Source organism: Phyllobates terribilis, unplaced genomic scaffold (genome assembly GCF_046119375.1).
Source record: "Phyllobates terribilis strain yellow unplaced genomic scaffold, ASM4611937v1 Scaffold_8__6_contigs__length_399053987, whole genome shotgun sequence".
Taxonomy (NCBI): Eukaryota; Metazoa; Chordata; class Amphibia; order Anura; family Dendrobatidae; genus Phyllobates; species Phyllobates terribilis.
In genome coordinates, this window is record NW_027362768.1 from 283,356,899 (window position 1) to 283,374,853 (window position 17,955).

General features: G+C 42.2%; 2 protein-coding genes across 4 annotated transcripts in view; one reads left to right on the top strand and one right to left on the bottom strand.

Moving 5' to 3' along the window:
* The window catches only part of CENPP (centromere protein P), a 438,647-nt gene that overhangs the window by 157,484 nt on the left and 263,208 nt on the right, over window positions 1-17,955 (bottom strand). The window lies entirely within an intron of this gene.
* The window catches only part of ASPN (asporin), a 31,729-nt gene continuing 26,191 nt past the window's right edge, over window positions 12,418-17,955 (top strand). The window contains exons 1-2 of one of the 2 annotated variants that reach the window (XM_073644331.1): window positions 12,418-12,629; window positions 17,224-17,260. The gene's annotated coding sequence lies outside the window, so the exon portion shown is untranslated. The remainder of the gene's footprint in view (window positions 12,630-17,223; window positions 17,261-17,955) is intronic. The other variant, XM_073644329.1, reaches the window with a different exon arrangement.

Below are 17,955 nucleotides of genomic sequence, written 5' to 3' on the forward strand. Positions count from 1 at the left end.
GATGTGTGGTGAGCACCTTGAACCCCCAGGGGCTTCACAGAATTTTATAATGTTGAAGTGTGAAAATAAAAAAACACATTTTTAACACAAAACTGCTACTTTAGCCTCAAATTTTTAATTTTCACAAGGGCAGCCAGAAAAAATGGACCCCAAAATGTGTTGAGCAATTTCTCCTGAGCACGCTGATACCCCATATGTGGTGCAAAACCACTGTTTGGGCGCACGGCATGGCTCGGAAGGTAAGGAGCGCCATTTGACTTTTGGAATGGAAATTTGGCTGGAATCGATAGCGGACGCCATGTTGCATTTGGAGAGCCCCTGAGGTGCCTAAACAGAGGAAACCCCCAACAATTGACCCCATTTTGGAAACTAGACCCCTCAAGGAACTTATCTAGATGTGTGTTGAGCACCTTGAACCCCCAGGGGCTTCACAGAATTTTATAATGTTGAAGTGTGAAAATAAAAAAACACATTTTTAACACAAAACTGCTACTTTAGCCTCAAATTTTTAATTTTCACAAGGGCAGCCAGAAAAAATGGACCTCCAAATGTGTTGAGCAATTTCTCCTGAGCACGCTGATACCCCATATGTGGTGCAAAGCCACTGTTTTGGCGCACGGCATGGCTCGGAAGGTAAGGAGCGCCATTTGACTTTTGGAATGGAAATTTGACTGGAATGGATAGCGGACGCCATGTTGCATTTGGAGAGCCCCTGAGGTGCCTAAACAGAGGAAACCCCCAACAAGTGACTGAATTTTACAATCTACTCCTCTGTATAAATTAATCTAGTGGTGGGAAAATAAGTAGATAGGTAAATGGTCACTAAACCCATAGATGAATTCCCAGAGAGGTGTCATTTCCAAAATGGGGTCACTTCAGGGGGTATTCTGCTGTTCTGGCACTTTTCAGAGGCGCTAAGTACCAGAACTAAAGAATCCCCCCTGAAATGACCCCATTTTGGAAATGACACCCCTCTGGGAATTCATCTATGGGTTTAGTGACCATTTTAACTCAATGGATGATTTCCAGAAACAAGCAAGCAATGGAAGGTTTAGATTCTGGAGAACCCCCCCTGGAAATTAAGTGAGCTCTACTCGAATGTGTCATTCACTAAATGAACCAAATGTTTGACAAATTGGGATACATTTTTACAGTTTAAAAACGTGGTTCTGTGTGGAAGATTTTAAAGCAGTCAGTGACGCATAAGGCTGGCAATGATGGGCATTGTGGGCAATAGTAGCGGGTATCATGCCTCATTCCTCTCTTAGTACATACACGACATCTTTTCTGGGGGTTCCTTCTGACGCGCCCCTGGGCCTGCTGTGTCGCGCAGCGTCTCGCGCACGGGGGCTTACCCGGAACCGGATCAGATGAGGGTTGTAGTCTCCGAGTGGCGGGGACCCGGTCCGTGCCCAGGGAGTCAAACTCAGTGTGTGGCAGTCTTGATAGGTGTTATTTGAGTGTCGACTACGCCACCCGTTGATTTGCAGCTATGGAGCTGCCGCTGCAGGGCAGACCGCTGAGGCCGGTGTAGAATTGTGCAGCGTGATAGTATAACCCCCAACGGGAGGGGTATGGCCTCAGGGCAGCCGACGTGGAAGATGGGGGTAGCAGGAACCACTCAGAGACGGTGCGGTGTAATTCAGGGTCTTTACTGGTAACAACGATAGACCCTCCCGGAGTACTTGCTAGCGAACGGGGCCTGGTCAGTCCTTGAGCAGATGGGATCTCCCCTGGCCAGGCGGAGTTGTAGGCCTCCCAAACTGACTGTACTCTTCTGGCTACCTTGCTAGAAGCGGATATAAGTAGCCCACGTCCCTGAGTGTGCCGTGTGGTGCTCACCCGTATGGCCGGTGACTCGGGGCCTTCTAATGGCTTCCGCTCCACGATGGCGGTGCTGGTCCCACGCGTGTGACCTTGCCTTCGGGTTTCTGGGCCTGAGGACCTGAAATCCCCTGCCGGTCGGCTTCTGCTGCTGGGTAAGAGTTAGTCCCCACAGCCTCGGACGCCGGGTCCGGTAAGAAAGCTTCTCAGTCAGGGCGAGCTCTGCAGGTGCCAGCCCCTGACTCGTAGTAGTATTGCTCCCACTGAGCTTCTGCTGTTTCTTCCTATGACTGTTTCTCGTCTCTACTCTCCTTGACTCCTAACCCTGCCTCAGCCCCGGGTTTATATAGGGGAAGTTCTTCCCCTCCCAAGACTGGGCAGGAGGTGTGGCATGCACAGGATCCCTGACCAAAGGACCTCCCATCTGCTCTCAGACATAACATTACATTACTGTGGAAACCAGACCCCTGGGGTGCCACACTTCTTGTTTCCGTTGCTGGAATAAGTGCAATAAAATGTCGCTCAGTGAGTCTTTTCACATCCTCAGATTCTAATGGATGAGCGGGGCTAACACTTTGAAAGACAAGATTTTCAATTACCTTTTCTTGATAATCAAGAAAAAGATCTGAATTTCCTGCTTTTTTGTACAACACAAAAGAATTGTATGTGGCCACCTGAAACAAATAAATAACCAACTTTTTATACCAGGTGTAGGACTTTCTTGATACCTGGTATGGCTGTAGAACCTGGTCTGCAAGGTCCACACCCCCCATGTGTTTGTTGTAGTCAATGACTGACACAGGTTTTTGCTTCAGAGTGGTGGATCCTAATTCTACAGTGGCCCTTGTGGCATCTGTGTGGATCGAGCTGAGGACAAAAATATCTCTCTTATCCCTATATTTCAGGGCAAGCAGCTCTCCATTGCGTACAGCCCCTGACTGCCCCTTTTGAAACTTTTGGTTGACCAATGGTTGTAGAAACCCCTGACGGTTTTTACGGATGGTCCCACAAGCCCCGATGTTGTGTTCAACCAGACTTTTAAATAGGGGTATGCTGGTGTAATAATTGTCCACATATAGATTGTTGCCTTTTTGAAAAAATGGACTTATCAGCTCCCAAACAATATTTCCAGATGTCCCCAGATAAGTAGGGCATCCTGGTGGGTTTAGTTTGCTATCTTTCCCCTCATATATGCGAAAAGCGGATGTGTATCCGGTTGAACTTTCGCACATTTTATAGATCTTTATTCCAAACCTTGCCCTTTTAGATGGGATAAATTGCTTGAGGTGCAGTCTTCCTTTGAATTTTACAAGGGACTCATCTATAGAAATATTTTGTATTGGGGTGTAGAGGCTTAAGAATTTTTCTGACAAATTTTCAATGATGGGTCAAATTTTATATAACCTGTCATGTTCTAGGGCATTTCTGGGCAGGCATTGACTATTGTCGTTAAAATGCCAAAACCGCATGAGCATTTCATAACGGGTCCTAGGCAGAACGACTGAAAACATAAGGGTGGCTTGAACAGGGTGGTTGGACCAGTAGGATCGAATGCTCGGTTTTTTAACAAGCCCCATGGCAAATGTAAGTCCTAACATTTTTTTTTATTTCCGGGACATTAGTTGGTGTCCATAAATTTGCCCTAGCATAGTAACATCGGGGATTCTGGCTTATGAATTGGGATGCATATAAATTTGTTTGCATGACAATATGCTCTAGCAAGCTGTCTGTAAAAAACAAATTAAAAAAATGAATTGGTCCAAAATCTTCCACCTCCACATTTATACCAGGAGTGGCGTTGAAATCAGGGCTGAATGGAGCAGCCGAATCCGAAGCCTCCCATCTGGGAAATGCTAGATCATGTGGCAAAGCCCCTTGTACACTGGCGTGCGCCAATTCACTAGTAGCAGGGACAGCGCTTGTACTGGGCAGTGTTCCCTGATTTGGAGACGTTTCTCCAGTAGCGCTATTTGCCCCTATTGCTGTACTGGTCCTTGGGCTTGAGGATGGAACAGAATCACTGCTTATTTCTGAGCTCTCAGTGTCGCCGCTACTAAAGCCCTCAAAATCCATATCTCCATCTGAGATTGCACTGTCATCAGTGTCAGAACACAGCAGGGCATACACCTCCTCTGCGGTATAAGTCTGACGGGCCATTTTATTTTTATATTTTTTGACTGGACTGAACGGACCGGACTGAAAGGACGGGACCGGACTGGACTGACCAGACTGACTGATCTGACAGGACTGACTGACTGACCAGACTGACTGATCTGACAGGACTGACTGACTGATCTGACAGGACTGACTGGTCTGACAGGACTGACTGGTCTGACAGGACTGACTGATCTGACAGGACTGACTGATCTGACAGGACTGACTGATCTGACAGGACTGACTGATCTGACAAGACTGACTGATCTGACAGGACTGACTGATCTGACAAGACTGACTGATCTGACAGACTGACTAACCCTAACCTTACTTTATTTTTTGATTTTGATTTTTCACTTTCACAGTGGCAAGGCTAACAGCTCTTGTCACAGTGTTTCTCCTCTGCTCTCTCACTGAGATCGGAGGAGAAACAATGTATTTATCAGGCAGATCGCCCGGGAAAGTTTGTTGCTAAAACAAACTTCCCTGGTGATCTCTCTGATTGGCTGGTGTGACGCTGACATCAGGTCTCGATGATGTCAGAGGTCACAGCACCGGGATCCCCGCCGCTGGTAAGGTATGTGGGGGGTCCCGATCGCCGACCACTGGCTGTCACTATCTTTTAAATGCCGCGATCGCTATGGATCGCGGCATCTAGAAGATAGGAACAGGTTAACATCATGGGGACCTGATCCAATCAGGTCCCCATGATGCCACATGTCAGAGCTATCGCTCTGAACCGGTACTGCAGCGCTAGCAGGACCCTGGGGGTCCTGAGCGCTGCGGGACCACCCACCATTTTTAAACGTCGGCGCTGCACAGAGCCCAGCAAGCGCCGACGTTTATGTACAGTGGGCGGTCGGGAACCGGTTAACAATTCTTGCATGAGGAAAGAAGCCAAACCAGAATCTCAATTTGCAGACACAGTGTTTCGGATGTGTTGCCCCTCCTCAGTGCAAAGTATGAAATCTGATTTGACTGTATGAGAGGCCTCTGACTGGGGTCTAAGGAGGAACATTTCTGCTTGTGGAAAGTGACATGCTAAAAAGAAGAAACGTTAACCCTTGACCCCAGTCAGAGGCCTCTCATGCAGCCAAATTAGATCTTGCATTTGCACTGAGGAGGGGCAATACCCCAAAACACCGTGTCTGCAAATGGATTTTCTGGTTTGGCTTTAATCCTAAGTCATATGTCAAGGCTTTTTAAAGGGTTAATATTGACTTTTAGGATTTCTAATAAGTGGCATTAGAGTTCAAGTCCTCTGAAGAGACAATTTACATATTTAATTTCTCAGAGGAGCATTACATGGCTTATAAGTCTCCGTACCCTGGCATATCAGGCATGTCACTCTACACAAGGAGAAGCGTTACTTCTTAGTCCCCATGGGTTGCCACTGATTTTAATAAATACCATGAAATGTGATACTGCTCCAGCAGTAAAGGGTTATTCTCACCTTCATAAATAAGTATTGCTGAATAGCGCTCATAAAAGCAAGTATTTTGGCAAATTACTGTTTAGTAAAATTTGGAAATATTGTTGAGATATTAAACACTTTTTTCTTTGTTTACAGTTCATTGCCTAGGAGACCGACCACCACTGTTGTCTAGCTTGTAAGCACTGCAGTAAAGCGGGGTAGAATTAGGAACTAACAGTGAACTCCAGCAATCCCAGCAAGCTTCAGAGCAGATCTTACAAGCTCGAAAGAATCTAGCTTTTAAGCACCCTACATGTTTGGCCACTCCTGCGAGATAGCAACAGGAATCAGTCTCATAGGCATAAATAAACACTATCCAACAGTATCCATTTATGAAGAAGGGAATAACCCTTTAAAGGCATTGCCTCATGCCTTAATATTTTTGCCAGTGACCTGAAGAGGAGACAATCCCTTTGGCTCTTTATGTCCAAATATTTTGGAAACAGAAATATATAAGACCAGAAAAGAAGTTCATCTCTTCTTTGGTTTGGCAAAAAAAAAAATAGTGACTTTACAAAAATATATCCTTGCTTAGATTGCCTTAATAGGCAAGCTTAAAACAGAAGCCTACCCACTTGCTGTCATCTCTATGGATGAAGAGCAGGCTGCTATGATGGTAGGCTACTGTTGTCGGCACCGGCAGCTATGATATATGCTGTCCGAATGCCACAAGACTCTGAAGTCTGTGATTAGCTGCAGCGATGAGGTGACTGGAACAGTGCATCATTGGATGATTCTCAAATGATGTGCTCTTCCAGTCAAATGACAACTGCAGCCACTTATAGACCTTAATGGTGCTCTGAAATCTGGAGAATGTGCCAACCACCAGAGCTGCCTAAGCTTGGTCCAGGGGGATGATCGTAGGCGGGTATGCAGTATTTTTTAACAACCAATGCCTAAGATAAAAAAAGTTAACACTGGAGAACTCCTCTTAACAATAGAAGTTGCTTGCAGAATGCTCTACTTGGTGGTAGCTGCAGACAGTCAGGAGTTTGCCATTTAAAGGTAATCTGTCAAGTCATTTTTGTGTACCATATGAATAGTATCCTGAAATAGGGCTTGGGCAGCCCTTTCTGGAAATGTAACTTTTTACTGTACGTTTTCCCATTGTGTTGCTGTAACCCCTGGAAAATTTATAGTCGCGTGCCAGCAAGTTAAGCGTATGTAACTTTGAAATGAATATCCACCCCTAATTCCACTCACCCCTCTGCGCCGGCGTCAGTGATGCAGTTAGACTACCATATTACTCTCCTGAGGAACCCATCGCAATCCCCGGACTGGCAGTCTGTTCTCCTGACCTAAGCGTGACAGACAGGGCTGTAACCATCAAATTTCAGGGCCCCATACTGGCAAAATTTTCGACCCCCCATGAGACGCCACCCAATCTCCACCCCACCCCAGGTCCGCCTCCACCCCTCGAACCTTTCACAGTCCCATCGCCCACTCTTGGAAAAACTCTACTTCTGCATCATGTCCTCACGAATCACACATCCTGGTCCCATGTGTCTCATTCCTGCCCCCATATGTTATCACATCCTGCCCCCATATGTTCTCCCATCCTGGCCCCATATATTCTAGCATCCTGGCCCCATATATTCTCACATCCTGGCCCCATATGTCTCCATCGTGCCCCCATATATTCTCCCATCCTGACTGCATGTGTCTCCATCCTGCCCCCAAATGATCTCCCATCCTGGCCCCATGTGTCTTCATCCTGCCACCATATGATCTCCCATCCTACCCCCATATATTCTCCTATCTTGGCCTCATATGTCCTCCCATCCTGGCAACATATGTCCTCCCATCCTGTCCCCATGTGTCTCCATCCTGCACCCATATGTTCTCCCATCCTTGCCCCATATGTCTCCATCCTGCCCCCATATGTTCTCCTATCCTGGCACCATATGCCCTCCCATCCTGGCCCTATATGTCTCCATTCGGCCCCTATAAGATCTCACATCCTGTCCCCATACTGCGGCTTTCAGTACAGAAAAAAAGGTTTCTCCTTACCTGGCCATGGTCCAACGGCACCCTCTTTTTCATCCATTTAAGGCGCGGACGAGCTGGAGCATGGCAGTGACGTCATACACCGCCGTCAGCTGCCGGCCTCTGATTGGCTGGCGGCTGTTGACTACAGCCATGCAGGAAGACACAATAGATTTCAACTGAATGTGCGTGCGAGGATGCATGTTCGGTTACTGAACCGTTTGAATCCTACTCCTGGGGCCAGGTGAGCAGAAGCAAAAAGAGAGGGATCCAGACCGGACAGTTAGAAATACATGAAGCAGATGGTCACCGAGGATTGTGATGCGATCCTCGGGCGAGTAATAAGGCAGTCTGACTCAATCACTGATGAGAGGTGGACGTAAAATATGTGCGTGGCAAGGGTAGATATTAATTTTGCATTTACATACGCTTAACTTGCTGGCACGCGACTATAAATTTTCCAGGACTTACAGCAACACAATGGGGCAACGTATAGAGATAAAAGTTACATATCCTGAAAGGTCTACCCAAGCCCTATTTCAGGATACTATTAATATGGTATACAAAAATGACCTGACAGATTCCCTTTAAAGAAGCACTCCCATGAAGATTATTTTTTTAAATAAATGTGTGTATATACAGTGCTGCTCACCATTATTGGCGTCCTTCATTTTTTTCATAGACTGTACAATATCTTCAGAAATAAATGGAAATGTACCAAAATTATATCCTCAGGATTTCTTAATTAGTGGTCCAAGTAATACAACAATAAAACATTGTTTTTCAACTTCCATATTGCAATTTCAAAGAAAAAACAGAATAAACAGCATTTGCAGCAATAAAGGCACCCCTAATTAATACTTGGTTGCACAACCTTTGGCATTGATGACAGCCTCCAAACGTTTCTTGTAGCCATCTATAAGCTTTTTGTACTTCTCAGCTGGACTTTTCTCCCACTCTTCCTTTGCAGTTTTTCAAGCTCTTGAATGTTTGCGGGGTTCTTTTTCCCAATAGCTGATTTCAGCTCACCCCAAAGATTTACAATGGGATTGAGGTCAGGACTCATTGCTGGCCTTTTTTATTTTTTCAACCATTCCTGTGTACTTTTGGATGTGTGCTTTGGGTCATTGTCTTGCTGAAGGACCCTTGATCTTCGATTCAACCAAAGTTTTCTTACACTGGGTAGGACATTTTTCTCTAAAATCTCTTGATAATTCTCTGATTTCATGATTCCTGTGATACGGTCAAGGCCTCCAGTACCAGATGCATCAAAGTAACCCTACAGCCTTATGGATCCTTCACCCTGCTTAACTGTTGGTAAGGTGTTCTTTTCCTTATGAGCTTCATAGCGCCGTCTGCAAATAAACTGTTGCTTGCATTGCCAAAAACTCTATTTTTGTGTTTTCTGTCCACAGAAAATTTTCCCAGAAGGATTGTGATTTGCTAAGGTACTCTTTAGCAAAGATCAGTCATTCCTTTTTATGTCTTTTCTTCAGCAATGGTTTATTCTTTGGCCTTCATCGATAAAGCTCTGCTTGATTTAGTGTGCGGCGTATAGTACTTGTTGAAACCATGACCCCAGACTGTTCCAGGTTGGCCTTCAGGTCTTTGGATGTTTGACGTGGTGTTTTTTCTACCATTTGCACCAACCTTCGAAGACATCTCTGGTCAATTTTCCTCTTTCTCCCACGTCCAGGGAGGTTCTTGACGGTTCCATGCTTGCCAAACTAATTAATAACATTGCGCACTGTTGAAACTTGAACACCATGGTCTTAGGATATGGCCTTATACCCTTTGGAAGTCTTATGTTTGCTAATAATGGCAGTTCTGATGTCCTCAGACAGCTCCTTTGTCTTCACCATTGTGACAAAGGAACAGGGCCTACTATGTGGCTTTTTAAAACACTGAAGTCATCATTCATTGACTAATTCATGTCAGATGGGCATCGACAATTAATCACAGGTGAATCTCTTTTGTGATTTACCACAGGCGAGTTAAAGTGTGTTTCCATACTAAATTAATGTAAAGGGTGCCTATACCAGTGACACAGCAAGCTTTATGTATTTCTATTCACCCCCGCCCCCATTCTTTTGGGTTTTAAATTATTGTTTATCAATTGCTCTTTTGTATTTAACACGAGTGATCTATACAAAAAAATGGTTTCATTTGATTAATTTTTTTCAGGCGATATTCCACATTATGTATTTAAACTTAATGAGTGCCAATAATGATGAGCAGGACTGTATTCAGGTAGTGTAGTGTGTATGTGTTTATATACTCACCCGCTCTCTCCGGGATCCAGCACCATTTCACTCCTCTTCTGACTGACGTCACTGTCAATTAGTCTCTCTGCTCAATATATGCGTGAACCGGAAGTCTCTTTTAGGCTGCGTGCCCACTATGCGTTTTCAAGCGTTTTTGCTGTGGAATTTCCGCAGCGAAAACGCTTAAAAAACACTTGGTAAAAGGTGCCCCATGGTCCCCAATGATAATCCGCATGTGCTGTCCACATGCTGCGGAAATTTCCGCTGTGGATTATCATTGCGGAAAAATACGCAGCATGTCCATTAATTTTGCGGACACGCAGCGTAATTGCCGCCATTGACTTGCTTTGAAATGCTTAATATCCGTGTCAGCACATTTACACACACGGATATTAAGCGATTCTATGTGTAGATGGTACCCGGGTTTGGAGAAGAAGAGACTCTCCTCCAGACCCGGGTACCATAGTACCTGTTAAAAAAAGAATTTAAAATAAAAAATAAAGATTATACTTACCTTCCGATGGCCCCCGAACTCCTCAGTGATGCGTCCGGTCTGTTGTATGGGTTGCGGTGGTGTGAGGACCTGCCATGACGTCATTGTGTCATGAGAGGGTCACACGACTGCTAAATGCTAGTGATGCTAAAATCGCTTGGAAAAGCGCTTGATAACCCGCATGCAGAGATGCATGCAAAAACGCTTGACAAACGTTTCTACCTGGCGGGAAAAAGGCATGTAAAATCCACAGGCATTTTTCCTGCCAGGGAGAAGCGGAAAAAACATGCAGCATTTCTGCATCTTGGGCACATAGACTTATAATAAATTTTTTTTTCCTATTTGGATAAAAACAATAGTTTTAAGGGGATCTAATAGAATACAAATAAATGGACTTGAGTCAATAGGGCTGAGCTTCAATGTCAATAGCCACTCATGGGCAAGTGCAGATCTATTTATTGGGAAAAAATCCCCCCTCTTTTTTTTCAAATTCTGAATAATCCCCTTAGGTTATACTTTTGGTTACATTTCACCAGCATAATGAAGTGTTTTCATTTTCCTGTAACATTAATACTGAAGTTTCCAAATTAATAAGATTACTTTCAAGACTGAACATGGAATTGAAAGAGAGGTTTTTTTTATTATTATTTGATAACTTTCAGATATTCAACAACTATAGCACCAAGATCATGATCCAAGTTCTACTAAAAGTTTTTATTTTAGTTTTAATGAAATTCTGGTAAAGGATACGCCAGTCAACAGTAACAGCACTTTAATAGGCCAATTATAAAAACAATTGGATTGTTAATAGCATTATCATGTGCAGCTACAGAAACCCACAAAAAAAGAAAGATCCTTGTCCTGAGAACAATTTACATATATTGTGCATTATATATACAAAATGTGCTTTATGATGATGCTGGATGCAAGAGATAGTTGCTCTTAAAGGGAATCTGTCAGCAGGTTTTTGCTACCTAATCCGAGAGCAGCATCATGTAGATATAGAGACTTTGCTTCCACCAATGTGTCACTTACTGCATTGCTTGTTGTACTTTTGATAAAATCACTGTTTTAATCAGCAGATTATCATTAGAGGACTAGTAAACTTGCTGCCATGTGGTCCTTCTTTCATGACAGTTTTCTGCCTATGCACAGTGTAGAGACAGCTTTTTTTTAAATCTACCATTTGGTTCCAGAGATATGGTTCTTTTAGTTTGTTACTTATTTTTATGGACTTTACCAAAGAGGTGTGGCTCATAAGAATCTCTGGGGCATGTCTTTTGGCTGCTCAGCACTATTACTGTGTAAGTATGAACAATGACTCTCAGTAAAGACCCTAAAAATTTGCACTGAATTAAAAAGGTTCATATCTCTGGAACCACATAGAACATTTAAAAAATAAAAAAAAGTAAAATGGAATACTCAGGGGAGCAGCGGGAATAAAATAAGAGGAAATACTGGACACTTTTGACCGGTGACAGGTCATCTTTAAAGCGGTATTCTCAACTTCTTCAGCAGGAGCACGCTGCTCCCATTCCTCCCGACTTCCTGATGCCGAGGGAGGTGGACTTCTTGACTGACAGTTCGGACCAGTGGTTTTGTCATGCCACTAGCCTGAACTGTGCGCTCTCTGATGCTGCAATCAAAGGTAGCTTTGACTTTTCAGCATCCGAGGACTACAGGGGCACAAAAGCCAACAGTGCGTTCCTGCCAGCTTCAGAGAACTACTTACAGCTTTACTGGAAGGAGCTTACAAGCAATGCTCTCTTGCCACTGATAGACTGAAGTAAATTGCCACTGATAAAAGTAAATTGCAAAGTTCCTTGTTTTAACAAGCACATTGCAATTTTAACCATTCATGATATATAACATAATGACATATAACAATAACCCTTTTAGACAGCATGTTTTGGTAATATAAAAAAAAATACATTTTATTCTTTCATCAAAAGAACCATATTTCATTACCAAAATATTATTATGAAAAGGAAAAAAATAATGGACCATGCAAAAGAAAATAAATCTACACAGCTCTAATGTAACTCATACGGCTTAAACTACAGATAGCAGACAGGTCTATGAATGGGCTCCCTGTATTTCAGATGGCAAGATGCCACTCACTTTTCAACCTTCGATCTGACATAGTTTCGTAGTGGACGTCTAGAGTTAACTAGATCTTGGCTCTGATACAGGCAGTGATGAAAAACACATGAGTGGTAACAAGTCTTCTTAATATCTGTCTTCAGTACTAAAATGGGATAATCTGAAGAAGCAGTTGACTCAAGTATCATCCCTCGGTGCCAACAGGATCATGTATTTCAGAATGAGTTCCTGATTCTAATACTGATACATTCTCTGCTTGTAGAAAATAAGCCACTGGATATTACCTTCTCTGGTGGATTACAAATAAGAGGAAATCTCAAAATCTAAACAGGTATGTGATTTCTTTTCATGTATTTCCACCACATAGGATATTGGACTAGTCTGCAGATTAGCCATAAATCGATTGATATCACATGTAGATTTAGGATGTGTACAGATATGGAAGGCATATGCAGTTTACATAGAGAATTAATTTTACAACCATAAAAGAAAACTTTAATAATAAGCTAATAAAAGATACAAGAACAATATATCAGTTAATATTGCACCCAATTTCTTATAATATTAGAGGATGTGTATATATATATTGTGATGCATTGTCCTCTGCCTCCATATAGCAGCCTACTTGTGTATTTGCATCAATGGCTATCTATGAACTTGCAACTTTCATGGTAAAAAATACTAAAGATTTAGCTGGACATCATTTGGGAAGCATGTCTACTAAAGTCTAGTGTGTTTACAATCCGGTAAGTGCAGGAGGACCTGCTATTTTACTTATTTCCCTCTACTATACAGCAGTTGCTAGTAGATTCATTTCTGAAATAACCCATAGTACAAATCTTAAAAAAAAAGAAAGAAGAAAAACATATATCTGAAACACTATTACTCAGGATAAGGATGCAAATATCTGTACATTAATTTACCTATGCAAATTTGCAATCACTGTTTGCACACCTACATGTCTAATAACATAATTATATATGAAACAGTACACTTAAAGGGACTTCTATTATTAAAAAAATTATTTAAAAGAAAATGTGTGAGCGTAGAGTCTGGTTAAAATTTTTATTTGCACCCAATTTTTGAAGTCTGTTTGCAAAGGTGTAAACAAACAGGTTCCTTTCTTGATTTCATTCTGTCTTTCTGATATTTTGCTTACTAAAATAGTGCAATTTGCAGCACTATTATTTTCTGGGGAAAAAAAAAACAAAAAAATGGGAATTGTTGGAGTTTGCCGGTATACATTCATGTGGCAATGCTGTCATAGCTCTGTTCTAAGCGGAAGCTGTGAAGTTAGTCTGAACAAAGCCTTACACTTATGATGTGCACGGCAAACGTAGTTGGTATTGCCTTCATCTATAACTCAACTTATTATAAGGAAAATGAAATAAATGCTGTGGGTTAAACATACTTTCTAATTTTTTCACTGCAGAAAGTATAACACTAAGCAGATGAGTCAGAGTTCAGATTGTTGGCAATCAGAAATACCCTTCATCTGGCTGATAAAATATGATCTGTAGGATCACATGTCCATCAAAATAGCCAGCTATTCTAATATAGTATCAAGAGCGGTCAACTGATATGTCACTGTGTCCTAGAGACACGACGGCTACTATCCTCTGAAGAAAGACCAATGTGAGGCACAGACATTGTACAATGGTGAACACTTTGATTTTTTTACATTTAGGTAATATTTTCACTAAAAAGTTTTTCGAGGAGTTTCTGGAGCGGAAACTGAGCGGAAACTCAAAAAACTCCTCCTCCTTTGAGTTTCCACTCACTTTCTGCTTTGAAAACTCAGAAAATAGACTTTGTGTGCCCATAGCCGACCAGAGGATCCTCATGCCATCTCTTACAGTAAAGATGGCAAATACATATCAGTTTGCTCAAAGAAACCTGGCAGACACTGCACACATCCCAGCCAGAAGGTAGAGCAAGACAAGAGTTCTTGGATGCTTTACTCTAAAGCAAGCTTCTTTTAGGTAGCAATGGCAGAGGAGGTTCTCCAGAAGTAAAAATTATTTTCAAGTATTGTTCAGTGGTAACAATCAATATTCTGAAGCCTGAGATCGAAAAATGTGCAATCTATCATCACATCTGGATGTGGAAGTATTACAGTATATATTGTGTTAAAATGCTGTTAATGTATAATAGCTAAAACTAGGAAAATTATCTACAACCTCAATAATACAGCTCCATATTGGTCCCAAGAAAGCACGATCACCTGAGTGATACCAAAGAAGTACAACTCCGCAGCACACGAGGATAGTCCTGACAGTATTCTTACCTCAGCGGAGGAGGTGTTCTGATCCTCCAAGATGGTACAAAATGCACAGTACCGCAGAGGACCTTCTGTGTGATTACAGTATTTCTAGATACTGTATGTGATTAAAGACAGCGCTCTATAATTGCCAATATGGTTGACTTTGGTTACTTCATGATGCTGGATTTCTATAGCACCAACTGGTGCTTTAAAAAGTGAAATATAGAGCAGACTATTTTATTTTGTAGAATTCCCCTTAATGGTAATGAACATAGCTATAGAACATTCATATATGTGTGCACAAAGCAAATGCTATACAACATAATTATACACCTATATTATGTACAAGGAATGAGTACACTGGATTCTATGGACGCATTCGCCTCACAGTGCCTCCTTTACATTTTCCCTCTTGTAGCAGATGTAGACCACAGCTACTTGGCTTGGCACAATTGGTTCTCGTTACCATTTGTAAAAAGTAAAAAAAATTCTGTGAAAATAACAATTACTAAAAAAAAGTGCTCCATTCTAAAACTACAACGAAAACATCCATTATTCAAGAAAATGTGGAGCATAACATGGATAGACGACCATAACTTAATTGTAATCAGACTATGACATGTGGCATTGGTCCAGGCATTCAGTGGTTTAATGGGTTATCTCACTGCGCTGCCTTTCAGCTGTGATTGCTGATATACATTACAGACAAAGTAATAGCCAAGAAAAACTGCACATCCTAAATGCAGTTACTGGATCATACAAAAGGAAGACTTCAGAAAGCACAGTGATACATTGCTGCTCCATGTAGCCCTTCATGGCTGCTTCCAATGCTTCAATAGTTGACAGTGCGTTTGGGGTCTGATCATCCTATTCTCCGGCATGTTACCCAGTAATATTATGCTGCATACAGTACATATGTGGATTTATGTTGTCCGAACACGGAGATTGCAATGTTCCAGCTACTGGCACAGTTGGGGATTGTTGTGTGCTGCCAAAATATTTATATGGGCAAGTGATGTGTAATATGGAGACCAGCAGTCAAAAGAAAGCTTTGTAGAGAGAGAAACTATTCCACAATGTGTACTACAGGTGCTTCTCACCAAATTAGAATATCATCAAAAAGTTAATTTATTTCAGTTTTTCAAAAAATACAAAAAGTGAAACTCATATATTATATAGAGTCATTACAAGCAGAGTGATCTATTTTAAGGGTTTATTTCTGTTAATGGTGATGATTATGGATTACAGCCAATGAAAACACAAAAGTCATTATCTCAGTAAATTAGAATACTTTATAACAACAGCTTGAAAATGTTTTTAAAATCTGAAATGTTGGAATACTGAAATGTATGTTCAGTAAATGCCCTCAATACTTGGTCGGGACTCCTTTTGCATCAATTACTGCATCAATGCGGCGAGGCATGGAGGCGATCAGCCTGTGGCACTGCTGAGGTGTTATGGAAGCCCAGGTTGCTTTGATAGCAGCCTTCAGCTCGTCTGCATTGTTGGGTCTGGTGTCTCTCATCTTCCTCTTGACAATACCCCATAGATTCTCTATGCGGTTAAGGTCAGGCAAGTTTGCTGCCAATCAAGCACAGTGACACTGTTGTGTGTAAACCAGGTATTGGTACTTTTGGCAGTGTGGACAGGTGCCAAGTCCTGCTGGAGAATGAAATTTCCATCTCCAAAAAGCTTGTCGGCAGAAGGAAGCATGAAGTGCTCTAAAATTTCCTGGTAGACGGCTGCGCTGACTTTGGTCTTGATAAAACACAATGGACCTACACCAGCAGATGACATGGCTCCCCAAACCATCACTGATTGTGGAAACTTCACACTAGACCTCAAGCAGCTTGGATTGTGGCCTCTCCACTCTTCCTCCAGACTCTGGGACCTTGATTTCCAAATGAAAATCGGAACTCTGGGACCTTGTGGAGTGTGTCAATGATTGCCTTCTGTACATCTGTCAAGTCAGCAGTCTTCCCCATGATTGTGGAGCCTACTAAAACAGACTAAGAGACTTTTTTAAACGCTCAGGAAGCCTTTGCAGGTGTTTTTTGTTAATTATTTTAATTTACTGAGATAATGACTTTTGTGTTTTCATTGGCTGTAAGCCATAATCATCAACATTAACAGAAATAAACACTTGAAATAGATCACTCTGTTTGTAATGACTCTATATAATATATGAGTTTCAGTTTTTGCATTGAAGAACTGAAATAAATTAACTTTTTGATGATATTCTAATTTAGTGAGATGCACCTGTATATCTTATTGGCCTCCTATGCATACTGAAAACAGTGCTCCTAGGGTAAATAATTATCTAAGCATATGGCACATGATGCTGACTTTGCATAAAATCTTGGCCGAGCATCAATGGGCTTTCAATTGGAAAAGTGGCGGCTTATCTCCTGGAAAAACAAAATGTTGAGTGCTGCAATTTGATTTACCCACTCCTTTTTTGCCCCACAACATAATCTGTCTGGGTAGAGTCAGGGAACCCTTATAAACTTTAGATAATCTGCAAGTTTGCCCAACACTAATCTAAGGCAAAGGTACAAACCCCATGGCCTGGTCACCACATGGAGTGCGGTGCCACTGTTTGGCAGCCAAGACATCCATGCTCGTGTCTGGTTGCTGCTCACACATATTTTCTATTTTACAGAAAAGAGGAGAGCCACGTGTTACAAGAGCACGGGCAGGTAAGTACTAATGGTGCACTGTGTAGCCATCTTCGAGTTTCATATAAATTGTCAGAATGAGGCCTCTAAACCAGTTATGGCACACCAGAGAGCAGCACATGAGATGGACAGATGGCTATGTGTGAATGCAGTTATCTACATCATAAATTATAGAAGTAAAACATTCAATTGTTTCAGCAATTCATGTAAACTACCATGGAGAGATTCACATGCCAACATGTTCTCTTATGGAGTGCCAACAGTGCAGAAAGGAGCTCATATTCTCCAAATAAGTGGGAGACCAAGAAGTGCAGTTGGCGCCTATCAAACATTTATGGCATATACTTTCAAAATGCCAAAACCTTCCTAAATGTTTATTCCCCGTCACACTTTGCAGCAGCCCTTGGAATTGGTTTAATTAAGCCCATATTCTTTAGAGCTAGTTACCAAATCTTCTGAACATCAGAAAACATGGCCCCGATTCATCAAAGTGTTTACACCAGAGATCTGGAGTAAAACACTTGGATATGCTGCAAAAAGTTTGCGCAACATGAGGCTGCGCAAAAAAATAGCCACTTTTGGCGTTTTCATTCCAGTTTCAACTGGCTCCACCAAAATAGACGGCTCTGGGATGGGACGGGCCGTGTCAACCCCCTCTCATCTAATTCAAGATAAGCTTTTATGTAACTTATGCCACAAATATTACTCCAGTGCCT